The following is a 27,595-nucleotide window of genomic DNA, read 5'->3' on the forward strand; positions in this document are numbered from 1 at the left end:
TGCTGACAGATATCACCCTGCATGCTTGGAATCCTTTAGCCCTCACAGATCTGCCATTAAACTGTAGATATGTTTAGAACTGCAAAGTGATCATTTAATGTAGCTGTCCCCACTAAGGAACCTGAATTATGTGGAAACCTTAAATGTATGGATTTCATTGCAGGATGATGCAAATGGCCAAGAGAACAAATGCAGAAAATTCTTTTCAATCTGTACCATTAGAAATGGTATAAATTGCTTTGCAGATCAGACATCAACTCCAACAGGGGGATGGATGGGACAAGAATTTTCCTTCCAAACATGAAAATGTTTAGTTTTCCAGCACTACTTTAGACCTAGAAATGTAAATTTGACATAATATTTTCAGAATCATAAGTAGATCTGGTAAGGAAGTAAACCAGAAAGCCCTTATGATGCAACTTGTATATTTGACCCATTTCACTCAAATTAAAAACATTCAAAGGGATTTTTTAACACTGATGTTTTAATTCAAAATTTCTTTGTGAATCAGTTCCTTCAGATACACATCATTTCATTCTCCTTCACTGTACAAGGTTATAAAAAGTTCACAGCAACAGCACAAACATACAAAATAGTCATTTTTACCAAATTCATGTTTTTCCTCCTCTGCTCTCCTTAAATAATCTGAACTCTGGTGAGGAACCAGCCATAGCAAAAAGATTCAAGTCAGTGTTTACAATCTTATTTACAGAGAACATTGATCAAAGTGCATTGAAGAGAGTCCTGATTTACAGTCACGTCTCTGAGGGAGGAAATATATTTACACTGTTTACAAACGCTGCAACCATGGTGATCTCAGCAGCAGCAATAATAATAATGCAATTAACAGAAGAAACCTGTCAGTCAGCAAAGCATGATCAGAAATATTAACAATCTGTTTCATAATTAAATACTTTTAGTCTCCAGACTTGTTCCCCGTTGAGACCTGAGAACTTTGACCCGGTTTGAATCGGAACCAGGAAACGGGTTGATGAAGACGCCTGGTTCTTCAGAGGTTCAGTCCAGGCTGGACATGAAAGACCCTCAAAGACAAACTGTTCTCTGAACAGACGGCAAAGACGACGTCGCAAAAGCAAGAATAAAAATTCCTCAACACTGTGGAGTGAATGTGGAAAACTCATGGAAGTATTCACATAATAAATAACATTTCCTCTTCACCACAGATCAGGACTTAATGCACTTCTGAAGGCATGTGGTTGAACTGTAAGGTCCGCCGTTACGGCGAACCGTTGGCATCGTAACACGGAGGAGGTTTCCGCAAGGAGAAGAAATAAAAACCAAAATCCTGAGAACGATCAGGATAAATCATCGTCTGTGCTCACTATGGAAATCTGAACAGAAACAGAGGAAGGAAAAGATGGGATTTTATTTAACTTTGTGAGGAAATGGCAGCATTTTCAACCACATCACAAAATATTGACTTGAAGATTTCCAAATATCAGATTTTAAAAAATTAAACTCACCGCTGGGTAGGTGTGGCCCACGTTGGCGCCGTGGCGGGTGATGTCGATGTTGAGGTCTTCTTCTGTGGTTTTCAGGTAGACTGGGTTGTCAAAGTTCATGCTCTTCTGGTTCTTCAGCTGCCAGTTCCTCCACATCAGGTAGGCGCCCGCTCCGGCCATGGCCAGCAGCACTGCAGCAGAGACACAGGCTGCTGTGAAACAGATTTGACCTCATGTTTGACCTTAGAGGAGGAGGCAGAGGCACTTACAGACAGGTAGGATGGTCCAGGCAGCAGCAGAGCCTCTGGCTGTGGAGTCCACCTGGATAGATGTGCTCACATTGGCTTCTGGAAGAGACGACAAAATCAGTAACTTCCATAAACCTTAAAGAGTTTAGGATAGGGTCATGGTCTACACAAAACCTGCAAAACTCAATCTTGGATAATGTTCAAGTCTGCTTAGTTCAGTGAGCCGTTTTAAGACTTCTTGTCACCAATTCCAAATAAAATATAAACAGATTCACCACTGTACAATTGTATAGCTTTTAAAAGTAGAAGTGGAGCCTCCTGCAGAAACGAGCAGCAAATGGTTTCTAGATTACGGTTGTCTTTTCCAGCAGCCATTGTACAGTGCAAACAGCAGTAAAACCTGCTGGGATGTTTCATTTGGAGGGTTTTAAGAAAGGCTCATTTTCTGAAGCAGAAAATATTTGCCAAATATCAGCTTGGTGTAAATCTAAAGCTCTCAATCAAAACGAGCTTCAGCGAATTCCTGTATTAATCTTTACAAATGCAGAATAGGGGGTAAAAAAAGGTTCCAATAGCACTAAAAATCTTCCAGCAGGTTTTGAGGTTTGTAAACTACAGTCAGGCAAGAATGTAGGTTTTGTTTGAGCCAAAATTGCATGTGTACTTCCCATTTTCTACTACTAGATGGCGCTCCTGTACTAGATTAATTTGTCAGAGCTTTAAACTCTTCCAGCAGCAGAGAGGTGATGACCGAATGTCACATGGATTGTTCAGCATTTAGCAACAAGTCACAGGGATTCCTCATGTTTCTGATTAAGATCAAAATTACTTCAGTAAAAAATAAAACAGGGAATTTAAGTTCTTCCAAGAGTTTCCAGTTTGAAATGATCCAACTGAACATTTATAATCTCAGCTGGATTAGAAGATTTGAGGAATTACAGGTTAATTTCAGCTCTTAGATTCAGATCAGGACCAAAGCAGCAGAAGTTTCAGTTAAAGCAGAAGAGAAGGTTAATTCAGAAAAATCTTTGCCAGGAGGAGAAAACTGGAAGCTACTTGATTTGAGAGCCCAGCATGCTGAGATGACGGCGTTAGGTTTTACCTTTAGGCTGCGTTACAGCTTCACTACCGTCCTCACAGGAAGAGTCTGTCACTAGAAGAGCAACAACAAACCTTAAGCATTCAAGGTCGTCCCATTTCTGAGTTCTCTTTGAATGTAGACCAGATCTCTGGAGAGTAAACTGGTTTATCTGATGCAAATCAAGAGGATGGGAGAGTCGCTGCAATCTGCATGAATGGTTTCACCATCCTGTAATAAACGACTCACACTGGGAAGTCTGGTCCTTTTGCCTGGAAAGGCCAGTTCATGTGGGAGGTGTGAATGTGGAAACTCTGGTCCACCTACAAACATCGGCCTGTTTGGTTGAAGTGAAGGCTGGTGCAGTTTGAATGCATATGAACGAACCACAGATTGTTCCTAAAGCAGGAAGTGAACTACAGCGTAGGGCATTCTGGGTAAATACAGTGAAACAAATGCTAGCTAGTTTAGTGCTAACAGGAGAAATGGCTTGTGGTCTTTTGCCAAAGACAAAATAAAACTAAAATCTGATGTCACTTTTGTGATGAAGGTTATTTATAGTTATTTATTGACTATACTGGAGCCTTTGGTCTTATTGCACAATGATCAGAGGCGTCGTCACACTGTGTGCATAAACTTCTATTTGAGTTCTGCAGCCAAATCTGGATTCCTAATGTAGAACAAATTGCAGGGTCCATTTTGTTAGATAATGCCACATACAGCATATTATTAGGCTCTGAAAACAGTCAGTAATGATCATATTCCTGTGAATTATCACAAATATCAAGAAGCTGCTGACATTTCTGAGGAGCTTTGAGTTTCTCGGTTCTGATCAGTCATTCTGTGAAGAGGAAAATAAAAAACTTTCTTCATGAAATGTAAACAAATCTCCCCACTCAAAGCATTATGGGACTTCAAGTTTCTCATTGTAAGCAATGAGAAACTGAAACGTCTATGATTTCAGCTCCACTGGAGGAAAAACCTCCACTGATCTGTAACGGCGTGAACAATAAAAACAGTCGTTTGTCGCTGTGAGTTGAGCTTCTGTTCACTTTGTGTTTCTAACTGGATTAGAGTCGGCCGGAGCAGCAGCCTCACAAAGCTCTACAGTTCCCGGTCGGCCCAGCTGGAAAATGGGCTGGACGGGCAGGAATTAGTCTTAAAGGGACAGGCACCCATTTTCACTGCAACCAACAGAGGTTCAGCATAGAGCTTCAGTCCTGCTAAACCTCCAAATGGGATTTAGGTAAGCTTCCCAATATAAAGAACTAAAATTGACCAAGTTTAGGGTAAATACTTCAACAAAATGTGGAACAACCAGAAACTAAAGGGGAAATGGAAGCAAACTCAGAAGATCAAGGATGCAGTCGAGCTGGGTGATAAAATTTAGTTTTTAAGGTTCGATATCTGAAAGATATTGATTCCCCCTGTTCTGTTGGGTTTTTTGAACCGACAACCTCAGCATGTTTTACACTCAGTTAAAACTCTTAATCCTCCACAGATTCTCAGCGTTTCCTGCAGTTTGTTCTGAGCGCCGTCATGAAGACGGTCCAGCGATCCGCGAGTCCCGGCTGGAACCAGAGTCCAATTAGTGCTGCGGATTCAGCTGTCAGGTTCTGTTGGGTTTGAAAAGGCTAATCTGTGAAAGGAGCGAAGCCGCAGGGAAAAACAAAGCGAGTCTCTAAGCAACCGGTCGTCCAGCAGGAGGGAAAGGCCAGCGCCGCTGCTCTGCCTTCACTCCTGCAACCGCTAATTGTTGCAAACAATCCTGGAGCCGCTGCAAACTGGACCACTGCAGACATTTACCCACAACTTAAAATTCAAGACGCCGCTTCCTTTTCTCCTCTAGAAGCCTTAAAACAGGCGAGTGGTTCTTACTATATTGAAAACAAAAAAGACTTCAGCAGTGGAAAGAGGTTGATGTTGAAAAGCTGCAGCAGCAGAATCAGTGTTTGCATTTCTGTGCAGAGCTCACCGGGTCTGCAGCGCTGGCCGTCTGCTGCCAGCTCCTGGCCTGCAGGACACACGCAGCTGTACTTGGGGAATGTTTGTTGATCTGTGGAGCAGGAAGACACAAGAAGCTGCAGCCGCCATTTTCACTTTTCTCTGTGCACCAGTTGGTACCTGCAGAAAAACAAAACAAATGAATCACTGAGTAACTGAAGCCCAAATCAAGCTGGAGAACTTGTTCCACACCAGTTCTGGGTTAAACTGGGTGACCTTTGACCCCTCACCAGCCAGCTGGATCAGCTCATGGTAGACGATGACGTCCTGAGGGTCGTTCAGGTTGCTGGCGAGCGTGACGACATCAGAACCAGAGAACTTGTTGGCGCCGAAGATGGCTTTGTTTTCACCGTCCGTCCAGAAAACCCGATCCTGCCAACAGAACCAAACATGGCCGACTTTCATACAGAGCTGCAACTGATTATTTCAGTAAGCAATTATTCTGATCAATGGTAATATTTTTTTTACAGATTTTTATTTGACTAAGCCTTTTTGTACAATTAGAAATAATTCTGTAAACATTTTATTGCTTAAAACTTTGTATTTGACTGTTATGTTTTATGAAACATTTTGAATTTGCTGAAATGTGCTAAACAAATAAACTTTATTAAAAAGCAGCAGCATTTCTTCAGTAAGTCTAAATGAACGAAGCTGAAGGCCAAACGAACCTCGAACACGGTGAGAGCGAATGGATGAGCCAGGAAGTCTGCAGACTAAATGAGGCCGATGTGTCTTAGTGACCAGAGGATCAATAAGGCCTTAATCAGCCCAGAGGTTCAAACTGATGAAACATGAGGATGGAGGCTCTATTAAAACATTCCTCACCATCTTCCATGTTCTTTCAGCAAACAGTTGAGACAGCTGGTTTTGGTTCCACCACTATTGACCTGCTGCTTTAGCCGCCATTGAAAGTTTTATTAAAAGTCTGTCTGTCAGGATTCCGGTTGTGAGAGCGTGTGCGTGAGAGTGTGAGTGGGAGTGTTACATCTTCTTTCAGCGAGGATCTTCGTGAGGAGCCTGTGGAGCCAGCGCAGGTGACGCTGATTTGCCTCATCAGCGTGCTGGAATAAAGGAGCGGCAGAATCCTCCAGTCATCCCTAGATGGTTAACGCTACCGGTAGTCACTCTGGCCTCACCTGTTGAAAACTTGTTTCTTGAACCTTGTTGTGTAACTCGAAGTTACTTACTCTCCGTATCCTGTTCGTTTCCAGGACTTTTTGTGTTCTCGTTTCAAGAAGCTCCTGAGATTGCCTGCCTGCTCCGCCGTTTCCACTGACTCCATCCTGTTCCAACACCCGAGCTAACTCCTCGCACTCCCTCCCGCACCGTTGCACACCCTCACGCCGGATCCTGACGCCTCACCCCTAAGCTCTGGAAAATCCGCACCATGTAAACCAGCTCCTGATTCCTCCTCCGAACTCACATTCTGAACCCATTATAATTCAGCTCTCGTTTCAGGCCAACCTGGTCGAGCGACCCTCGCCGCATATCGAAGTCCAGAGGACTGAATTTTATTTGTCCTGTTGTAAATAAATCACTTACCTTTCTATCCAGTGTGTGGTTACTGCATGTGGGTTTGCAAGTTAAATCAAACCATGTCACTGTCAGTCTGCAGATCATGTGACCAAACCAGAAAACACACTGAAAACATAGAGAACAGCAAGAAAAAGGGAAAGTTATCAAAAATTTTCATACTCGAGGAAAGTATGATGTACTCCAAAATATGCTAAAGTAAAGTAGTGAAGTATTTTTACTTTGTTACTATACAACACTGAATCAAATAAATACACCACAAGATTCATTGTATTTCATTGAGATGTTAAGGAACAGACCACCACAAGGTCCAGAACCTTTGTGAAGTCAATGAAAGCGATTGATGGTTTTAAATACTTTACAAAATAAAGTAAGATGCTTTTGTGTGAGTCAACGTGTCTCCTGCATCAGGTAAAGCTGCAAGTCTTTCAGGTTTTGTTTTTACCACCTTTGCACATCTGATAGGCAACATTGTTGCCATTCTTCTTGACAAAATAAAAAAAACAAACTCATCCACTGTGAATGGAGACTGTCTGTGAGTATCGATTTACAAGTCTTTTAAGAGATGCTGAATTGAGGTTTGGATTTTGTCTCTCATTCTAAATCAGGACATGGTTTAAGTAAATGAGTAGTTTTGACTGCATGTCTAGGGATGTTGTCTGAGGTTTGTTCTCTAACAAACATCTGAGTACATCAGTCGACTGCTTTCTGACATCTAAAAATCATTTTATTTGGAGGAATCAAACTACAGCATATTTAAATTGATCTTTTTCTTAAGAAAACTTGAAAAACCATAGAACTATCTTCTTCCTCTTTGAAATTATACATTGTCTTGTGTTGTAGATAATGTAACATCCATTTGCTGCTGTAATGAGACAAATTATTACAAAAAGTTCAAGGATAAGTAATCTTTTGTAAGGCACACTACTTCAGTTTGGTTTAAAACATGGTGGCACAAGGCTGTCAGGTTCACCATCGCCCTCCACCTGGACAATTTAGCTGAACAAAACACCAAGGTCCAATAGGACCGGCAGTCAAAGTCAATAATTCCCCACATTGATCTGTTCTCTTTTTTTCTGCTTTCTCGTGGGTCTCAAAACACAAAAGACTTGACATGTGATGTTCTCTTTGATAACTGCCTTTTCGGACGGCAATTGTGAGCTGATAGAACCAATGAACAAATTTATTTACTTGGTGCTTGTGAAAGGTAGTTTCTTGTTTCAAAGGCTCCTGAAGTTGTCCACAGATCTCAGTCCTTGCACCTTTTTCAAACGTAGCAGCAGGTGTTTTATTTCTGGCCGTGTCTTTTTGTCTTTCAAATATCCCTCTTTGACAAAATCCTTCAAAGCCACTGAAGCAGAAATAAAAGCCCTTTGTGGGATGGCTCACTCTGCCAAAGTTTTATAGAGTGGACTTTAGCTCTGGCATATTCTTGTTTATATCCACATGTATTCCACACTCAGCACAAGACTAAGAAATCATGCAAGAATAACATGCAAGAAAGAGCATGACATGTACCGACCATCAGGCATGGAGTCTTTGAAATATAAACTGATTGTGTCTGGTTTTAATTTACAAAGTCAAACTGAAAATAGCAGCACATGAAGTCACAAAGTTGATAAAAGTCTGTCTTTAAAACATTGCTAACCTGTTTTTCACTTTTTGTCAAAAGATACTCAAAAGTTGTTGGCAGGTGGAGACAATATGAATCTAACTGGTCAGTGATGTTGCCACGGCCGTTTAAAAGGTTTAGTGGTCGACATAAAATGTTTGTTCAGATTAAGGAAGATTGTCTTCATTCATGTTTGAGCCGTCAATGACGACTAATCTGTGATTTGGTAAAGCAAAATAATCCAAATCAGAGCAGAAAGCAGATGGCACTAAATTCATGCTAATGCAAATCTGCCCATCAATAATTTGCACTTGCTTATGCGACAGGTTGGGGTTGTTTTTAGTTCAGCCACAAACACAGAACATGCAGGAAAATGTTCAGAGAGAAAGATGTGCTTCTTTCACTTTTCATAACTTGACTGAGTAAAAACAGAACTGAGCTTCTGAATGCATATGATGCACAATTGTAGATTCCTAAAGGCCACAGAATAATGCGTTTCTGTAGCTTGTTGATTTTATATCACAGAATGACATTAATGCATCAAAAGCATTGAAAGCACTGATTAAAGTTTAGAAGGGATACGATTGGACAAACTGTGTGAACAAATTAAGGGGCAAAATCACAAAGATATTTCCAGTAGCTAATTGTGTGTGGACAATTTCAGCTAACTCTGAAACCAGCAACAGAAACATGTTTTCTAATTTCTTTACAAAGCCAATAGTCTTTCTCAGCTTCTCAGCTGTTTGTTCACTGATTTAGTTGATTGTGTCCTTGTCTGTCTGTCTATTTACGTAAAAAGTAGTAAAATAGTTGCAGAATTTGAAAAATGTGAATTTATTTGCACAAATTAGATTTCATGGCAAAAATACTGTGTGGTTAGAAATCCTGACAAATGGGAAAATAAAACGGTTGGCAACTCAGGTGTGTCAGAGACATTGAATTAATCTTCTCCTTTATTGAGGTGTCCCTTGTATTTTTACAAATAATTTCTCTATTTCTTCCAACAGATGCTTCACATGATCCTGCAGAGATTACTACACTCAATTCAACAAATTTAACTGAGCACAATTTGGGTGAGTTGAACTGAGGAATCTTCTGCTTATTATGCTGATGGCGAGAAAAGGGATATCCAAGAAAATGTTGAAGAGTCAGCTTCCTCATCATTTACTTTATACTATGCTACTATTAACTTGTACTTGTATCAAACTTGGAGACAAAATAAAACATGTGTCCAATTAATAACTTGTCTGTGGATGCTACTTTGGGACACAACAGTGGAGCAGTCCAGTCCCAACAGTTCCCCCAATAGTACCATAAACAATGGTACCACTTGTACCATTGTTTACCATGTTGTCCTTGTCAAACAATGTCCCTGTCCCTTTACCATCATTCCTCATTTTACAATGAGAACAGCAGTCAAATAGGACAGAGAATTAGGTTTTTTTTAAATTAGCACTAGATCTGCCAGCCACATTCCTGCACATATGCCAAACATACATCCAGCCCCATTACACACATCTTCACAAGCTGCACCTCATCATGTTCCTGCACCTTCAGCAGAGACACAGATGCAACCAATTCAATAGCATCTTCAAAATAACAGCCACAGATTCACCTGCAGCAGAATGTATGAAGAAAATAATAAAACATATTGATAAGGGCTGATCATCATCATCAGTCGTGTTCCTACAATGTCACTGCTAGTGCATGTTTTTGTGCTCAAATAAAGCTGAGGACAATAATATCTGTTTAGGTAAATACATTTTAATATCTTACAGGATGCAGCATTTATTTTTATCAATTATTCTCCAACAATCATTTTTACAAATACATGTAACCCATTTAGAAAGGAAAGAGGAGAAAAATGTTGATCTTGAAATGTTTCTATGCAGATGATGGAGAGAGAGGAGCAGAGCTGCAGAGAGGGTTGAGACGAGGCTTTATTCACAAGATCCATCTAATGGCCTTTACCACACAAAACGGGAACATTTAGGCATCATGGCTGAAAATGGTTCTGATGGCCCAAATCCAAGACCAGAGGAGAGTAACAGGTGTTTTCCCAAAGCTTACTGGTTTGGTTCACTGTCTAATGGAGAGAAAGTTGAAGGAGATTGGTTACTGTATTCCAGAAATACTAACAAAGTCTATTGTTTTGCATGAAAGCTCTTTGGAGAAGCTAAAGTTCCTGCCACGTGGCTTGTGGAGGGAATAATAACTGGCCATGTCTTTCAAAAACACAGAAGCCCCATGAAACCAGTAGTTGTCACATAAACGCTTCTCTGATGTGGAAAGAAATGTGGCTTACGCCTCGGTAAGACTATTGATAGTGAACTGCAGAGAACCAGCAGCTGGAAAAGCAACTGGAGAAATGTGTTGGCTCCAGTTATTGGCTGCATCCTCTTCCTTGCAGAGAGAAACTCGCCACTAAGGGGGAAAATTGTCAGCTAGGAAATCTTAAAACTGGAGCTTTTCTGTGAATCCTGGAGCTCAGAGCACGATCTGATGTCACACTGGCAGAACATGTTAGAAAGGCTGCAAACTCCAAACAAACCCCTGGATATCTGACATGCTGCTCAGAATGAACTGCTGGATTCAATGTCAGAGTGTTTGGGCTAAATATCTGCCCAGACCAAAGCCTCCAAGGACTTTGCAGTGGAACTGGAATATTTCAAAGCAAGAGCAGGCCTCAGTCATCATTCCATATATTGATACAGATGGGAAGAAAAAAGTCTCTATTGCAGAGTCTTTTGTGGGTTTCACTGCTGTGAAGGACACAACTGGGAAAGGCCTCACACTAACAGGGGACTGGAGAGTTTGGGCTTGGATTTGGCTGATTGTAGAGGGCAAAGTTACCATAATGGCTCTAATATGAGGGCAATAAACAAGGCTGCTGAAGCTTTAATACAGCAAAGATGTCCAGAGGCTCCATTCATCCCCTGCTGCAGCCACAGCCTGAACCTTTTGTTATGTGATGCAGCCTCATCTAGCAGAGAGTCTAACTGTCTTTGGCACTGTCCAAAGATTGGACACCATCTTTGGGTCTTCTGTGGAGCATTTTATCAATAGTTTTACTGAGATGGACATTTAATGCTAGTGCAGCACAAGTTAGTCTGGATCTTCCTGCAGCTTTAGATCACAGTTTTCTTCCTCTTAAACATGAATCTCTTTGAAGCCACTGCTTTCATTTCTTGTTGCTTTCATGGGCTGTAGGGTCAAAGGTCAAGCTGGCGTCTTTCTTTGGCATCTTTTGTGATAATTACAGCGAGATGAGAAACTTGTGTTTCAGCAGCAGGAATGTTGTAAAGATGGGATTGGCGACAGGATGACATGGGAAGCGATTCACATGAGTTTAATGGAGTTTGAGGCCTGAAGCATCAGAGAAAGTTTGGATGAGACGGATAACAGGAATTTGGTCGGCATCTCTCAGAAACAGAGTCGTGTCATCAGCAACTGGACTGATACACATTTCTCCATCAGCAACTGGGATGCGGCGCATTTTGTTTCCCAGAATAAATGTTGCAAGAAGTTGGGCTGCCATCAGGAATAAATAGGGGAAACTGGGCGGCCCAGTCTCTCTCCTCTGGATACTGGGAATCTGGGACAGGAACCAGTTTAACACAGCAGTTACCTTCTTGTAAAGAGGCTGGATATGAAATATGGCCTGAAAGCAAATGTTTCTAAGCTCCCATACGTAAAGCCGTCCTCTAGAGAGTCAGAAGCCTTATAAAAGTCCAACAAGCAAATCAAGCTGTTATCATTGATTGGTTCTGAAGGGTCCAGTAGATCCAGCACAAGCCTCAGGTTGTTTGTGTCTGTGGGACATGAAGCCTGATTGAGATTCATCAGTAATAGAACTGAGGGTTTGTTTCATTCTTCTGGCCAAATCCAAACTTTCCAGTCATTGTTCAGTCAGCAAATAGGTCTCCAGTTGTCAATGGGTAACTTGTCTTTGCCAGCCTTTGGGATCAGAGTAATAAGGCCTTGTGTTAAAGTAGGAGGCAATTCTCCACCATCAATACTTTCTGAAAGAGCCTGAGAATAAAGGGACTCACATCTTTGACACATTTCTCATAAAGCTACTTGACAGCCCATCACTACCTGCTGATTGGTTGTTTTAAGCCTTCAAATATCCTCTTCTACTTCCTGTAGCGTGAGGTTAGCATCACACATGTTGTTCTCAGATCAACTTCACAATGTTTCATGGAGTCAATCAGAAAAGAAGCTTTTTCATGGGAGTCTTCAGAGGAGTAGAGGTTGTTGTAGGAACTGGAACCAAATGAACCAAGAGTTTTATGGTCTGATACAATCTTGTCATGAACTTTAAGTGAGTCTAAAGTCTCATGAAGTTTAGATTGTTCTAAACCAAAACAGTAGGAAGAACACTGCTTCCCTTCCTCCAACCATCTGGCTCCAGACCTGACAAACGCGCCTCCAGCTTCTCTTTCTATATTTCATCCAGTTTAGTTTGACCTTCACTAAGGAGAGAAAGGTCATCCTCATGAAGGTCATCATGGCTGATCCTGGATAAAGAAGCTGTCTGAGAGCAAAGACTTTCTTCCTCTTGCCTTCTCTTGTCTGCAAGGTTCCTGCTGAAGGATCTGCTGGATTTTCCTCTGTCATATTTGAATAGTTCCCAAAAAGGACTAAAGGAGTTTTGTCTCCAGGCTTTTCCTCCCAGCGGGATTTAATCAGGGATCTGATGCTTTCAGTAACATCCTCATATGAGAGAAGACTGTTGTTCCTCTTCCAACAGACGGCTCTAGGAATGCCGGGCGTCCAGAGCCAAAGGCTTAACGGGATTATTTCACGGTCAGAGAAAGGAGCAGGGTGCGTATCAATATTAACAGCAGCAGAACCGACTGGCTTTGATACCAGCCAAAAGTCAATACGGACTTTTTAGAAAGGTCTTTGGTGGAGAGGAAAAGATCCGGTTTATTGCTGCCGATTCCGATGCCGATCACCATGAGGCCCATCTTTGCTGATCGCCTGGATCCGCTGATTATTTTTCATCTTAGTTAAAATGATACTATGTGATGTGGCAAAATTAAAATGGATCTGCTTATAAATTCACCTCATTAACATAAACATGCAACAAACTTGCAGGCATAAAACAGCAGCTACTGAGTCAAAAGAAGAGAAAAACCTGCAACCAGTTCAACAACATGAACAGTAAAGTTCTCTGTAGCATAAATTATACATGAGCCAATAATCTCCCAACATTATTAGATCAAATAATGTCCAGTAAAACAGGGAAACATTCATTCAAAGTAAAAATGCAGCTTGAACCAAAATCTATGATCCAAAGTTAATGAATCAAAACTTCCTGAGAGCAGCTAATGATTAACACTGGTTAGATAGCAGAAAATGCAGATTATGGATAGCTAGATGATAAATGCAGGTATTGGTTAGCTAGATGATTAAAGCTGGCTCTGGTTAGCTAGTTGATTAACACTGGTTCTGGTTAACTAGCTAAGTAATGCTGGTTCTGGTTAGCTAGCTGTTAACGCTGGTTCTGGTTAGCTAGCTGATTAACGCTGGTTCTGGTTAGCTAACTGCGTAATAAAGGTTCTGGTTACCTAGCTAAATAATGCAGATTCTGGTTAGCTAGCTGATTAATTATTGTTCTGATTATCTAGCTGAATAATGCTGGTTCTGGTTAGCTAGCTAATTAACGCTGGTTCTGGTTAGCTAGTTAAATAATGCAGGTTCTGGTTAGCTTGCTGATTAATGCTTGATCTGGTTAGCTAGCTGCATAATGCAGGTTCTGGTTAGATAGCTGATTAACGCTGGTTCTGGTTAGCTAGATGATAAATGCAGGTATTGGTTAGCTAGATGATTAAAGCTGGTTCTGGTTAACTAGCTAATTAATGATGGTTCTGGTTAGCTAGTTGATTAACGCTGGTTCTGGTTAACTAGCTAAGTAATGTTGGTTCTGGTTAGCTAGTTGATTAATGCTTGATCTAGTTAGCTAGCTAATTAATGCTGGTTCTGGTTAGCTAGCTGATTAACGCTGGTTCTGGTTAGCTAGCTGCGTAATAAAGGTTCTGGTTACCTAGCTAAATAATGCAGATTCTGGTTAGCTAGTTGATTAATGCTTGATCTGGTTAGCTAGCTGCATAATGCAGGTTCTGGTTAGCTAGCTGATTAACGCTGGTTCTGGTTAGCTAGATGATAAATGCAGGTATTGGTCAGCTAGATGATTAAAGCTGGTTCTGGTTAACTAGCTAAGTAACGCTGGTTCTGGTTAGCTAGTTGAATAATGCAGGTTCTGGTTAGCTAGTTGATTAATGCTTGATCTGGTTAGCTAGCTAATTAATGCTGTTTATGGTTAGCTAGTTGATTAATGCTGGTTCTGGTTAACTAGCTAAGTAATGCTGGTTCTGGTTATTTAGTTGATTAATGCTTGATCTGGTTAGCTAGCTAATTAATGCTGGTTCTGGTTAGCTAGTTGATTAATGCTTGATCTGGTTAGCTAGCTGCATAATGCAGGTGCTGGTTAGCTAGCTGATTAACGCTGGTTCTGGTTAGCTAGCTGCGTAATAAAGGTTCTGGTTAGCTAGTTGAATAATGCAGATTCTGGTTAGCTAGCTGATTAATTATTATTCTGATTATCTAGCTGAATAATGCTGGTTCTGGTTAGCTAGCTAATTAACGGTGGTTCTGGTTAGCTACTTATATAATGCAGATTCTGGTTAGCTAGCTGATTAATGCTTGATCTGGTTAGCTAGCTGCATAATGCAGGTTCTGGTTAGCTAGCTGATTAATGCTTGATCTGGTTAGCTAGCTGCATAATGCAGGTTCTGGTTAGCTAGGTGATGAATGCAGGTTCTGGTTAGCTAGGTGATGAACCCTGGTTCTGGTTAGCTAGTTGAATAATGCAGGTTCTGGTTAGCTAGGTGATGAATGCAGGTTCTGGTTAGCTAGCTGATTAATGCTGGTTCTGGTTAGCTAGCTGCATAATGCAGGTTCTGGTTAGCTAGTTGAATAATTCAGATTCTGGTTAGCTAGCTGATTAATTATTGTTCTGATTATCTAGCTGAATAATGCTGGTTCTGGTTAGCAAGCTAATTAATGCTGGTTCTCGTTAGCTAGTTAAATAATGCAGGTTCTGGTTAGCTAGCTGATTAATGCTTGATCTGGTTAGCTAGCTGCATAATGCAGGTTCTGGTTAGCTAGGTGATGAATGCAGGTTCTGGTTAGCTTGGTGATGAACCCTGGTTCTGGTTAGCTAGTTGAATAATGCAGGTTCTGGTTAGCTAGGGATGAATGCAGGTTCTGGTTAGCTAGCTGATTAATGCTGGTTCTGGTTAGCTAGCTGCATAATGCATGTTCTGGTTAGCTAGCTGAATAATTCAGATTCTGGTTAGCTAGCTGATTAATTATTGTTCTGATTATCTAGCTGAATAATGCTGGTTCTGGTTAGCTAGCTAATTAATACTGGTTCGTTAGCTAGTTAAATAATGCAGGTTCTGGTTAGCTAGCTGATTAATGCTTGATCTGGTTAGGTAGTTGAATAATGCAGGTTCTGGTTAGCTAGCTGATTAATGCTTGATCTGGTTAGCTAGCTGCATAATGCAGGTTCTGGTTAGCTAGGTGAATAATGCAGGTTCTGGTTAGCTAGCTGATTAACGCTGGTTCTGGTTAGCTAGCTGATTATGGTTGGTTCTGGTTAGCTACGTGATGAATGCAGGTGCTGTTAGCTAGCTGATTAAAGCTGGTTCTGGTTAGCTAGCTGAATAATGCAGGTTCTGGTTAGTTAGCTGATTAACGCTGCTTCTGGTTAGCTAGCTTATTATGGTTAGTTATGGTTAGCTAGATTATTAAAGCTTTTTCTAGTTAGCTAGCTGGTTAACGCTGGTTCTGGTTATCTTGCTGAATAATGCAAATTCTGGTGAGCTAGATTATTAATGCTTAATGCAGGTGCTGGTTAGCTAGCTGATTAACACTGGTTCTGGTTAGCTAGTTGATTAATCCTTGATCTGGTTAGCTAGCTGCATAATGCTTTTCCTGGTTATGGTTAGCTAGCTAATTAACGTTGCTTCTGGTTAGCTAGTTGAATAATGCAGGTTCTGGTTAGCTAGCTAATTAATGCTTGATCTGGTTAGCTAGCTGCATAATGCAGGTTCTGGTTAGCTAGCTGATTAATGCTTGATCTGGTTAGCTAGCTGCATAATGCAGGTTCTGGTTAGCTAGGTGATGAATGCAGGTTCTGGTTAGCTAGGTGATGAACCCTGGTTCTGGTTAGCTAGTTGAATGATGCAGGTTCTGGTAAGCTAGTTGATGAATGCAGGTTCTGGTTAGCTAGTTGAATAATGCAGGTTCTGGTTAGCTAGGTGATGAATGCAGGTTCTGGTTAGCTACTTGAATAATGCAGGTTCTGGTTAGCTAGGTGATGAACACTGGTTCTGGTTAGCTAGTTGAATAATGCAGGTTCTGGTTAGCTAGCTGAACAATGCAGGTTCTGGTTAGCTAGCTGATTAATGCTTGATCTGGTTAGCTAGCTGCATAATGCAGGTTCTGGTTAGCTAGGTGATGAATGCAGGTTCTGGTTAGCTAGGTGATGAACCCTGGTTCTGGTTAGCTAGTTGAATAATGCAGGTTCTGGTTAGCTAGGTGATTAATACTTGATCTGGTTAGCTAGCTGCATAATGCAGGTTCTGGTTAGCTAGGTGATGAATGCAGGTGCTGTTAGGTAGCTGATTAACGCAGGTTCTGGGTAGCTAGGTGACGAACGCTGGTTCTGGTTAGCTAGTTGAATAATGCAGGTTCTGGTTAGCTAGCTGATTAATGCTTGATCTGGTTAGCTAGCTGCATAATGCAGGTTCTGGTTAGCTAGCTGATTAAAGCTTGATCTGGTTAGCTAGCTGCATAATGCAGGTTCTGGTTAGCTAGCTGAATAATGCAGGTTCTGGTTAGTTAGCTGATTAACGCTGGTTCTGGTTAGCTAGCTGATTATGGTTGGTTCTGGTTAGCTAGGTGATGAATGCAGGTGCTGTTAGCTAGCTGATTAAAGCTGGTTCTGGTTAGCTAGCTGAATAATATAGGTTCTGGTTAGTTAGATGATTAAAGCTTTTTCTGGTTAGCTAGCTGGTTAACGTTGGTTCTGGTTATCTTGCTGAATAATGCAAAATCTAGTTAGCTAGGTGATGAATGCTGGTGCTGGTGAGCTAGATTATTAATGCTGGTTCCTTTTAGCTAGCTGATTAACGCTGATTCTGGTTAGCTAGCTTATTAACGCAGGTTCCAGTTAGCTAGCTGATTTATGCAGGTTCTGGTTAGCTAGATGAATAATGCAGATTATGGTTAGCTAGCTGATTAATGATCGTTCTGGTTAGCCAGCTGAAAAATGCTGGTTGTGGTTAGCTAGCTGATTAACGCCGATTCTGGTTAGCTAGATCATGAATGCTTGATCTGGTTAGCTAGCTGATTAATGCCGATTCTGGTTAGCTAGATCATGAATGCTTGATCTGGTTAGCTAGCTGATTAATGCTTGATCTGGTTAGCTAGCTGCATAATGCAGGTTCTGGTTAGCAAGTTGAATAATGCAGGTTCTGGTTAGCTAGCTGATTAACGCTGGTTCTGGTTAGCTAGTTGAATAATGCAGGTTCTGGTTAGCTAGGTGATGAATTCAGGTTCTGGTTAGCTAGCTGCATAATGCAGGTTCTGGTTAGCTAGGAGATGAATGCAGGTGCTGTTAGGTAGCTGATTAACGCAGGTTCTGGTTAGCTAGGTGATGAACGCTGGTTCTGCTTAGCTAGTTGAATAATGCAGGTTCTGGTTAGCTAGGTGATGAACGCTGGTTCTGGTTAGCTAGCTGATTAATGCTTGATCTGGTTAGCTGCATAATGCAGGTTCTGGTTAGCTAGGTGATGAATGCAGGTGCTGTCAGCTAGCTGAATAATGCAGGTTCTGGTTAGTTAGCTGAATAACGCTGGTTCTGGTTAGCTAGCTGATTATGGTTGGTTCTGGTTAGCTAGGTGATGAATGCTGGTGCTGGTGAGCTAGATTATTAATGCTGGTTCCTTTTAGCTAGCATATTAACGCTGATTCTGGTAAAGCTAGCTGATTAACGATGGTTCTGGTTAGCTAGCTGAATAATGCAGATTATGGTTAGGAAGATGATTAATGCAGGTATTGGTTAGCTACATGATTAAAGCTGGTTCTGGTTAGCTAGCTTTAACGCAGGTTCCATTTAGCTAGCTGATTAATGCAGGTTCTGGTTAGCTAGCTGAATAATGCAGATTATGGTTAGCAAGATGAATAATGCAGATTATAGTTAGCTAGCTGATTAACACCGATTCTGGTTAGCTAGATGATGAATGCTTGATCTGGTTAGCTAGCTGCATAATGCCGGTTCTGGTTAGCAAGGTGGTAATGCAGGTTCTGGTTAGCTAGCTGATTAACGCTGGTTCTGGTTAGCTAGCTGATTATGGTTGGTTCTGGTTAGCTAGGTGATGAATGCAGGTGCTGTTAGCTAGCTGATTAAAGCTGGGTTAGCTAGCTGAATAACAGGTTCTGGTTAGTTAAATGATTAAAGCTTTTTCTGGTTAGCTAGCTGAATAATGCAGGTTCTGGTTAGTTAAATGATTAAAGCTTTTTCTGGTTAGCTAGCTGGTTAACGCTGGTTCTGGTTATCTTGCTGAATAATGCAAATTCTAGTTAGCTAGGTGATGAATGCTGGTGCTGGTGAGCTAGATTATTAATGCTGGTTCCTTTTAGCTAGCTGATTAATGCTGGTTCTGGTTAGCTAGCTGCATAATGCAGGTTCTGGGTTAGTTGAATAATGCACGTTCTGGTTAGCTAGCTGATTAACGCTGGTTCTGGTTTGCTAGCTGATTAACGCAGGTTCCATTTAGCTAGCTGATTAATGCTGGTTGTTGTTAGACAGCTGTGTAATAAATGTTCTGGTTAGCTAGCTGATTAATGCTTGATCTGGTTAGCTAGCTGCATAATGCAGGTTCTGGTTAGCTAGCTGATTAATGCTTGTTTTGGTTAGCTAGTTGATTAATGCTTGTTTTGGTTAGCTACCTGATTAATGCTTGTTTTGGTTAGCTAGTTGATTAATGCTTGTTTTGGTTAGCTAGTTGATTAATGCTTGTTTTGGTTAGCTAGCTGCCTAATCAAATCAAATCAAATTTTATTTGTATAGCACATTTCAGCAGCAAGGCATTTCAGAGTGATTTACATCATAAACAAAAACAAAGTCATGCAACATATAATAAACAATATATTGTTACATATTACATTTAAAATAAAGTTCTAAACAGGTGTGTTTTTAGTTGTGATTTAAAGGAAGTCAGGGTTTCTGCTGTTTGTTGAATAATGCAACAAACAGCATCAAGCTGCTTCTCCTCTCTTGGTTCTGGTTCTGGGATGCAGAGCAGAACCAGAACCAGAACCTGAGAGTCTGGCAGGTTGATACAACAACAGCAGATCTTTGATGTATTGTGGTGTGTTGACATAGAATTTTAAGTTAGCACAATACTGCACAGGATAGCTTTGACACATATAAAATATAACATAGAAAGTTAAAGTACTCTAGGTTCATATAAATTTAGATGAAACTAAAAACAACGGCTCAATCTCTGAAACGCAGATAAATTCTTAAAAGGAGGATCAGACAGAAGAAACAGAAAACATAGGCCTAGACTCCTTGGATCTCTTGAGATAAGGAGCCTGTATGCCAGGCAATTAACAAATTCCTGAGCATGGTTCAAAAGTTCACTAGGATCTTAAAACTTTTTATAAATAATTTTATCTATATTAGAATTAACTATATTTCTTTAAGCATGTTTTTAATTAGTTACTTATTAGATCCAAACTTATAGTCATTATTTAGCATTACATTGTGTGCAAGCTTGGTTAAAATACAAACGACTTTCTTGTGAAAACAGTTTGAGGCACAGATAGCGCTGCAGCTGCAATCATATATCAAACTGGACAGCGGCTGATACGAGAAGGGTTTGCCGTATATCTGCTTTTGGGGCTCTTTAGCAGGAGGTAATAAAATTAACATTGAGACAGCCCACACAAAGGAAAAGAACACACCTCCTAATGCATATATTTAAATGATGAGATTACGCATTCTATAAAATGATTTGGTTTACAGCAGAAGTTGGAATCTCTTTGTGCTGGGGTGAGAGTTTCCCGGAGGATGCATCTTCTGTCTTTTTTACTCAGTTCTTTGTCTCTGTTCTGTAATGTCTTGGACTTTTGATATTCTAGGTGAGGTGCTTATTGTAACATTCTTCTTGCATTGATTTTCTCTGGATAAAACTCTGAATATCTGAAGTCTGACGTCGTATGATTGCTCTTTTCTCTCTGCACACTTACACAGACACAGGAATTCGGGACTAAGAATTAATTAACGAGCTAAGATCAAGTTCTTCATCTTTTAATTCTTAACAGGTGCTAAACCGTTCAGTGATTTATAAACTAACAACAGGATTTTAAAATCTATTCTTTGAGCTACAGGGAGCCAGTGGAGGGACTTAAAACTGCTGTTATGTCTCTATCTTCCTGGTTCTAGTGAGAACAGGAGCAGCAGCTTCTGGATCAGCTGCAGCTGTTTGATTGATTTGTGGGTCCAGCAATGGTTCTGGCTTTAGATTTGATGTGCAGATTAATCCTCTGATTTTTTAATTTTCTCTGAAAAGAAGCTGGAAAACTTGTTCCATCAGCATTAGATTGGAGTTCAGGTGGAAACGTCACAGGAGGGTTTGTGAGCCTGTCAACTGTTACAAATAAAGTTTGAGCATTGTTGATGTTTTTGTTTATTACATCTGCAAAGAAAGCCTCCCTTGCATGTTTTAGTGTTGAGTGATAGTTACGTAGTCTTTCTTTATAGATGTCATTATGAACGTGAAGTTGAGTTTTGCTCCATTTGTTCTGCTCTGTTGTCTTGCAGACCGAACTGTTTGTGCTTTTCTCCATGGAGATTTCTACCAGACACAACTTTTACTTTAATTGGAGCAATAGAATCAATGATATAGAAACTTTAGACTGAAAATCATCTACCAACTGATCTACATCATTACAGCTTAAAGGTGAGGAGGAAGAGTAGATTTGATTAAATGTTTCTGTGTGTTTTCTGTGAAAGAACGTTTTGTGACAGTAGCTGTTTGTCCAACTGGGTCAAAGAATAAAGAACCTTCAAAGATAACAGCAAAGTGATCCGACAGGGCGACATTATTTATAATGCTGGTTCCGATTGGCTTTTGGATTTTTTCTCCAAAGAAAAAAATGTTCTGCAGGTTCTGAGTTTCAGGTAGAAGTTCTGAATGAAACAGAAAATATTAAGATTTTCCCACTTTATGCTTGAAAGCATTGACCTCTGACCTTCATGGGATGGGAATGTTTTACTTTAACTAGGACTGTCTGAAAGGCAGAGTTGATGAAAAAATCATTTTAATGCAAATATTTAAATTAAAAACAGGAAAAGAACAGAATGAGCAGCAAATGAACCAAATGCAGAAGAAAAATGTTTTTATTTAAAACACGAAGAAAAACTGCAGCAAATTTACAAAAGGAAGATTTAATATTCAAATCTGACATGTTGAGAAAAATAGGGCCGATAGAAACAGAAACTGATCAGATTGAGAAAAACTGATCAATATTTCAATGAAATCTGATGAATGAAAGGAAAAATAAGAGAAACAACATCTTGATATTCAGTGTGAAGCTTTGACTGGAAACAAACAGAAAAACATGAGGATCCTGGAATAATCCTGGAATAATCCTGGAATAATCCTGGAATAATCCCAGCTTCCATCTTTAAAGGACTGGAAGAAGAAAAAGTTTCCAAGGACTCAATCAGAATCGTTTCACCAAGAAATAGATTGTAGAGACTGAACTATCTGTTCAACAGTGAGAGAGTTTCTCTGACAGGAGGAAAAACTTTAGACTCTTTAGACTCAAATCAGCTCAGAAACACTGAAGAACCAGAGTACAAGAATCCAAATCCAGGAATCAGAGGTTCAGTGAATGTGGTGTTGAAGGTGTGGAGGAGGATCAGTGAGTCAGAGGAGACTCTGTAGAAGGACAGAATGCCAGCAGGACAGTCCACATACACTGCTACTCTGTTAGAGTCAGAGGAGGAGGAGAGATGAGTTTCTATGGTATTGTGCCAGACAGAGTAACCAAGACGATCAGAGCAACTCAGACTCCAGGAATGATCATTACATCCAAACCAACAGTCTCTACTGATTCCTTTCCTCTTGATTCTTCTGTAACTCACTGATATTAACATCTCCTCTCCACTCAACCTCCCAGTAACAGCGACCAGTCAGACCAGTTCTACACAGCAGCTGATTCCAGTAATCAAATCTGTCTGGATGATCAGGATATGACTGAAACTCCTCCACATATGTCACCTTCCTGTTGCCTTCAGACAGTTGGAGGTTTCTGTTCACTGTGTTTGTGTTGATGGTGAGTTGACAGGAATCTGATGGAGAACAAACACAATCCAGCTGCAGTTATTGATCATTTATTGACACTTTGACTCCTGAATGAGTGATGTGACAGTTTGAAGATGGTTGAATGTGAGCTGCTTTGTTGTCATGAATCAGATGAAAAACACACTTACATTTCCTCAGACCTGGAGTCAAGAATCGGCCTCCAGCAGGCTCCACCCTGAAAGGAGGAGGGGGGTCAGACCATCAGTCTCTTTCAGCAGCAAACATGGACATTACATGTCTCTCAGACACACATTGTCCTCCACTGAGACAGGAACAGTCAGTAATGAACAAATTGCAGATAAATGTTTTATTGTGTTTTCTCTCTGTAACAGTTTAGATTAAATTTGTGATTCTATGCATCAGAATTTCAGGATGACCTGCGTCTCTCTAGCATCCTTAACTTCAGTCATTTTCAATAAATTACAATATTTATGAAAAGTATTTCAGTAACTCGGCTCACAAGTTAAACACATCATACAGATTAATTCCCCACAAACTGTTTTAAAGCTTTTATTTGTTAATGATGATGATTTGTTGCTTACAGCTCATGAAAACATTTCTGATCAGATTACAGATCAATAAAAACTATTAATGCAGAAATGTGGGTCTGATGAAAAATATGTTTAATATCTGCTGAAGTTGTTTTAAAACCTGACAAACGAGCCTCATGGGAACCATATTCTAATTTATTGAATATGACTGTAAATATGAGATTATTGACATTAATCCAGTTTAACGTTACTGGGACATTCATGGCAGGAGACGCTGCGCTCCATGCAGATCAACTTGTGCTGTGATAAATAACTGAGGTGGAATTGGTGACTGTGGAACCGTAAAACTAAACTGGAACTGGTTCAGACTGAAACTGGAGCTTTTAAGTCCTCAATCCATCCAAAGCTATTACAATCAGATTTATGATGTTCCCAACAGTCCTGCAGCTCAGCCTCAGTTGGATGATGGTCATTATGTCCTGTAGATTTACCCAATACACATTCATCAGCTTCAGTCTTCTGAATCTTAAAGGAAGCTCACCAGTTTCAACTTGCAAAGCAGCTAAAGGAGATGATCTGAAAGCTCCACAACATGTCCGTAACCCTTGTGTTTGTTCGCTATCAAGTTTTCTCCACTGACTGTCAGCAGCTGCTATATATGCTACACCTCCATAATCTAAGGAAGATCTCATGAGAGCCTGATAAACTCCCAACAGCCACTTCTTGAAGCTCCACATTCCTGTCCAGAAACACAACAAATTATTCACTTTTTACATTTATTTTGAACTAATTCTATTTACTGTCTCCAGGTTAATTTTTCATCAAAGATGACACCTAAAAATCTCACTTATTCACTTGATCAAGCTTCTGATTATAGAGTTTTAAATTAACCCTCTTCTATAAAAAACATCACTTGAGACTTTACACCTGACATCCTAAATCCCCATTTATTGGCCCAACTTTCAAAATGGCCTCCTGCATCTTTTTCTGTAAATATATGAGATGATGCACCCAGAGAGCCCATCATCAGCAAATAAAGATTTCCCTATACTTCTATCTGTCCCATCAAAAATATCATTTACCATAATATTAAAGAGAATTGGACAAACACACACGACCTTGTGTGGTAGTTTGTGTATCTAGAGGAAAAAGCAACTCTAACTTCCATTTCTCTACCAAACAGAAAATCTAAAACAGTTATAAACCTTCCCCTAAAACCAAGTTTTTCTGCTTTAATCAATAATCCATCTTTCCATAACATATCATATGTCTTTTCTATATCAGAGAACACAGCTATCACCATTTCTTTATTTGTTTCCTTACTTCTGACTCCAGGCAGTTTCACATCCATCGTATTTCTTCCTGCACTAAAACCACTTTGATATGGACAGAATATATTTTTACTTTCAAGAAAATATGATGGTCTTTCTGTTACTATCCTCTCCATTATTTTCCCAAATTGAGATGTAAGAGCTAAAGGTCTATAGTTTGAAGGGTCTGTAGGATTTTTACCTGGTTTCAACACAGGAATTATAACTGACTGTTTCCATGCAGCAGGAATTATTTCTGTCTCCCAAATCAGATTAAAACATTTTAAAATAATAGTAAGCGACATATCATTTAAATGTTTAAGCATTATATAACAAAGTCCATCTTTTACTGGTGTTGACTGTTTAGCTTTTTTCAGCTCATTCATAGTAAAAGGCAAATCCAGCTCTTGATTTGAGATGATTTTCTTATTAGAGACTCCTGGATTTTCAGCTAAAATCTAAAGAAATCATCTTTTCCCAACCCATGAACCTTCTGTAAGGTTTCAAAACTCTGCAATATCCCTTTGTGGGAAAATGAATATAGTATGTAGTTAGTCCTGTTGAGGTCCATAGTTTGAATCTGTTATCAGTTCTGTTTGGTGCAAAATCCCAGTCATAGGCACACCATCTCATAATTTTAGATATGTCTCCGATTCTGCAAATTTGGACCAATTCCTGCCAGGACTTAAGAAAGCGACCTGTTATGGAGTCTTCTGGTATCTGCTGTTCTTCCTGTAATTTATAATCACTAAGTAGGGCTGTTATTAGGATTCCTTTTATCGTGGTGCCTTCTATGTCCTTCCATGCTGCAGTGTATGCAGGTGAGCACAAACAGACTAAAGGTCTCAGTTGGGCTGCATGATAATATTCGTGTAGGCAGGGAAGGCCCATTCCTCCCTTTTCTTTTTTTAACTGCAGAGTGCTTAACTTAATTCTGGCCTTTTTACCCTGCCATAAATACCTCGCTATTAATCGATGCCATTCTAAAAATTGTTTAGATGGGATTCTGACATGTAGACATTGAAATAAATACAGCAACTGCAGGAGGATATTCATCCTGATGGATTCTATCCAGGAGCTTAAACTTAAAAAGGGAATAACATTCCATCTATGTAAATCTGATTTTATTTTCAAATTTAGTGGCCCATAATTTACATCATATAGTTTTGAGAAGTCCCTTGACAGTGAGACTCCCAAATACTTGATAGACTCATCCCCCAATTCCAGTTGTACTTTGTTTTAATAGAAGACGGTGGATCATAATGAAATGTTAATACTTGGGTTTTACTTATATTGATTTGTAGCCAGAGATCCAACTAAACTCTTCAAGTAACTTCATCAGTTTGGGGACAGTCAGTATGGGCTGTGTTATACTCATCAATAATCGTCTGTGAACAAGGATAGTTTCTGCTCCGTCATTTTAACCCCCTTTATATCCGCCCTTTTCCTGATCAGCTGACTCATGGGCTCAATAAACAAGGCAAAGAGGAGCGGCGACGCACAACATCCCTGTCTCGCACATAAAACTGAACACAATTTGTCCAAAAACTTCCTAGGTAGGGATCTATTAACCTGACCCTGTTGAGTCCCCACCAGGGGGTCGAAGGAAAAAGTCCCCCTCCTCAGTCCAGAGGGAGAGGCCCTTACCTGCAACAGTTGCATGTTGGAAAAAAGAAAAGGCGACAAAAATGTCCCAACTCCAAAGGAAAAAAGGTCCCGGTCGAACCGAGTTACTTTATAGTTTGTTTCCATCACTAGTTACAGATTTGGTTGAAGATATTTCACATTTCCTCTTGCCGTCTTCGGTCTGGGGAAGATCCGCTAGATCCCAGAGGGGCCAGTAGATCCCAGAGGGGCCACTAGATCCCAGAGGGGCCACTAGATCCCAGAGGGGCCACCGGTTTTCCTGAAGGCTCGCAGCTTCTCCCTGTAGTTGGATCCCCGGCCGGCTTTAGATTTGACGGAGTAGGTTTTTGACAAATGAGAACATTGTAGATTCCTTCTCGGATCCCTCAGGAACCCACACATTCTTATGTTCTCCCGTCTGGATCGACTCTCCAAATCCGTCAGCTTGTCCTCCAGCTTAGCGTGTAGCTTTAGCATAGCCGTTATGACCTCCTCCGTGTTTAGGATCCTTTCTCCTGCTTTCTCAATTCCTCCCTCCACCTCCTCCATCCTGGTATTCACCTTCGCAATTTCGTCTTTTATCATCTCCAGTTGTTCTTTATTTTCTTGGCGAAACCCTTTTAGTTCTCGCAAGATCAGTTCAGTGTCGACCATTTTTAGGCGTTGCTCCTCATGGCTTGTTAGCTTCAACATGTTAGCTGCTAATTGCTACTGCGTCTCTTTTCTTTAGTCAGCGTTTATTTCTCAAAATAGTGGTACGATCTTATCCCCTCTTTTAATTATTAAATTGGCATATTTACCCAGGTTTCATGGGGGAAATTTCTCTAATTACTAAGGTTCAACCAGGAGCTATCTTCCTATGTGACCATTGTGTTGGTCGTCCAATCCGGAAGCCGTTTTCTTCACTTTTTATGTCATTTATGTTTTATTAAATCCTGAAAGTTGCGAGTTTTGTTTAAAATCTAAAGTTCTTTATTTTTCTCTCCCAGAACTTTAAACATCCATCTGACCAACATGGAGTTACTTTTCTTCTCATCTTTGCTTCTTGGGGCTGATTGGTCTGGAGCTCCATCAAATATTGTTTTAAAGTCTTTCTGCCATCAGTAGATCATCTTGGAAATCTAACTGAACTTCTGTTATTAATTTAGTGAGAGTCCCTATTAAACTATTAAACCATCCCACTCTTTAATTTTTCTTGTGATCCGTTCTTAGTCTGGAGAATAATCCAGAAAACTGGGTGATGATCTCTGCCTCCAGATGAGGCGTCTAAATATTTAATTATCAAATTAAGTATTATCAAATATCACATTCAGCTTCAAACTAAATGTTTCCCAGCAGACTGACTAAAGACATTTCTCCCTCTTCCTCCTCTATCAGACCTTCTCTGCTCCTGCAGCAGGTTCCTCCATACCTGAGAGCTTCCAGTCTCCAGTGTGGATCCTTCAGTCCAGCCGACAGCAGCTTCACTCCTGAGTCTCCTGGATGATTGTAGCTCAGATCCAACTCTTTCAGATGGAGGGGTTGGAGGTCAGAGCTGAGGCCAGAGAAGCACAGCCTTCCTCTGAGACCAAACAGCCTGATAAGCTGCAGACACACAATTCATCACAAGATGAGAAAATGAGAACATTGAGGTAGAAACCAAGGACTGGACTGATGGATGGATGGATGGATGGATGGATCTATAATTATGCTTCTTTTTGCACCTAAGATGCATCAATTTGTCAAGAGCCCAGAGTTACCTGAGAGTTTCCAGGTTGCAGTTTGGACTCTTCAG

At 40.4% G+C, this 27,595-nt stretch overlaps 1 long non-coding RNA gene and 1 pseudogene across 1 annotated transcript; both read right to left on the bottom strand.

Annotated features, from left to right (window-relative positions):
• Nucleotides 1-1,316: 1,316 nt before the first annotated feature.
• LOC129351991 (very low-density lipoprotein receptor-like) lies at nt 1,317-6,075 on the bottom strand (annotated as a pseudogene).
• A 16,136-nt stretch (nt 6,076-22,211) lies between these two features.
• On the bottom strand, nt 22,212-27,341 carry LOC129352040 (uncharacterized). Its single transcript, XR_008604839.1, has 3 exons — nt 27,233-27,341; nt 22,523-22,569; nt 22,212-22,381 (listed from the first exon to the last, which is right to left on the bottom strand). It is a non-coding gene; the product is annotated as an uncharacterized LOC129352040 (long non-coding RNA).
• Between the last annotated feature and the right edge of the window lie 254 nt (nt 27,342-27,595).

Source organism: Poeciliopsis prolifica, unplaced genomic scaffold (genome assembly GCF_027474105.1).
Source record: "Poeciliopsis prolifica strain line A6 unplaced genomic scaffold, Auburn_PproV2 SCAFFOLD071, whole genome shotgun sequence".
NCBI lineage: Eukaryota > Metazoa > Chordata > Actinopteri > Cyprinodontiformes > Poeciliidae > Poeciliopsis > Poeciliopsis prolifica.